Source organism: Apodemus sylvaticus, chromosome X (assembly GCF_947179515.1).
Source record: "Apodemus sylvaticus chromosome X, mApoSyl1.1, whole genome shotgun sequence".
NCBI lineage: Eukaryota > Metazoa > Chordata > Mammalia > Rodentia > Muridae > Apodemus > Apodemus sylvaticus.
Genome location: NC_067495.1, coordinates 13,720,658 through 13,722,927, shown reverse-complemented (window position 1 = coordinate 13,722,927; position 2,270 = coordinate 13,720,658). Strand labels below are relative to the sequence as shown.

Below are 2,270 nucleotides of genomic sequence, written 5' to 3'. Positions count from 1 at the left end.
CAGGCATGACCATGCCTTGTTCATACCCCACTGTTGGTATCTGTTTACACAGTCCTCCCCAGAGCTAATGGGAATTTCAAGATTGCATAATATTGAGTCTGCGACATGGCTATTAGTGATACTTATGCAGGTATGTAATGAGAAAGAACAAGGAGAAAGGCTTCTTCCTTTCCTCTGGTGGCAGCCATCAGGTGAGCCAAGATGGGTGCATATAAATACATCCAGGAGCTACGGAGGAAGAAGCAGTCCGACGTGACATGCTTTCTTCTGAGGGTCCACTACTGGCAATACTGCCAGCGCTCTGCACTGCACAGGACTCCCCTGGTAGAGCTCGAAGAAGACTGGGGTACAAGGCTAAGCAAGGTTACGTTATTTGCAGGATTCGAGTTCGCCATGGTGGTTGCAAACACTGGGTGCAACTTACAGCAAGCCTGCCCACCATGGTGTTAAGTAGCTGAAATTTGCCAGAAGCCTCAGTCTGTTGCTGAGGAGAGAGCTGGGCGCCATTGTAGGGCTTTGAGAGTCCTGAATTCCTACCGGGTGGGTGAAGATTCCATATATAATTTGGAGTGGTGGTGGTGGTACCCTCATTAATCCATTCCATAAAGCTATCAGAAGAAATCCTGACAGCCAGTGGATCACCAAACCAGTCCACAAGCACAGAGAGTTGCGTGGGCTGACACCTGCTGGCCGAAAGAGCCGTGGCCTCGGAAAGGGCCATAAGTTCCACCATACTATTGGTGCTTCTCTCGGTGCAGCCTGGAGAAGACGCAATACTCTCCAGCTCCACAGTTACTGCTAATACTCGTGATATTTGTATAATTCATATCCAATAAACAATTTAGGACAGTCAAAAAAAGAAAGAAAGAAAGAAAGAAAGAAAGAAAGAAAGAAAGAAAGAAAGAAAGAAAGAAAGAAAGAAAGAAAGAAAGAAAAAGAAGTAGAGCAGAAAGAAATACAGAATGTGCAGTTTAGAGAGAAAACAAGCACTAAGAAGGTTAATGTTACAGATGAGGCATGTGAAAAAAGAGAGACTTTAACTGTTCAGGAAATTAGAGGCTTAAATGAGAGGCTTCCTTCTTTGCACTGGAACCATGAAAAGGGTGCTGTCAGGGCAAGCTCCCATCCAAACGAACTTCTAACATATCCAAGGGATCTAGTACTCCAAGAAAGAAATTGTTTCGGCATACAAAAGCTACAACTAATATCGTTCAATACAAGCAGAGTCCACACCCAAGCTGGCATATGAACTTGGCAGTATTGTCCATGTGGCATTGGCTTTGGAGACACAAAAGAGGAAGAGTGAAGGGGTTATGCATTCTTCCTCGATGGCTTCAGAGAGACGCTAAGAACCCAGCAGCTTGTGACAGTGCTGAAGTCACTTTGAGAAGGGCCATAGAGGTCACGGACCCTGAGAGTTCATTGCACAGAGGTTTGAATGTGAAGCTTGGGTTGGATGTAGATCCAAGATATTTAAAGATTTAAGACCTGTGAAACATCTACCAAGGGGAACTCGATGTAGGGAGAGGACTCAGTTCAAGAGAACTTTGCATATTATAGGCAACAAAAATGAAGACATTAAGCCATTTAAGCCTTTGGGAACGGAAGTTGCAGACACCAGTTACGGAGCCACAGGATGTGATATTTGCCCTGCTAGGCTTCAGTCTTGCTCTGGCCCAGTATTTCCTCAGTCTGTTCTCATTCCTTTGTTTTGGAATAGGGATGTATATTTTGTGTCATTTTGTATTGACAGTATAATATTTTGCTTTTGATTTTATAGGGGCTCACAGTTAAGAGATTACCTTGAGTCTCAGGAGAGACTGGACTTCTCAACAAAGTTGAGACTGTGACAGACTATGTCGTCTTTTGGAGTTGACTAAATACATCTGAGATGACCATGAGCCCATGTGAGCCAAGAAGCAGAATGTAGTAACTTGGTGAGAAATATCCCACAGAGACTCAGATATTTGATCATTTGGCTCATGGTTGATACAACTGTTAGAAGAGATTATGGAATTTTTAGGATTAGCCTTGCTGGAGAAAATATGTCACTGGGGGTGGTCTTGGGGAGTTTGTAACCTCTCCCTACCTACGGTTTGCCCTCTCTGCTCTGCTTTTGCAGTTGATGGTATGCAATTTTAGCTTTCTGTTCTAGCCTTCTCTTATCACATTTCCCCAGCCATGAGTGACTCTTCCAGAACCATAAGCCAAAACTACATTCTTCCCTGCCCTCCAAGAAGTTGCTTTTGGTCATGTTGTTTTATCACAGC

General features: G+C 44.0%; 1 pseudogene; it reads left to right on the top strand.

Moving 5' to 3' along the window:
* The first annotated feature begins 201 nt into the window (after positions 1-201).
* LOC127675549 (60S ribosomal protein L15-like) lies at positions 202-802 on the top strand (annotated as a pseudogene).
* The last annotated feature ends 1,468 nt before the right edge of the window (positions 803-2,270 follow it).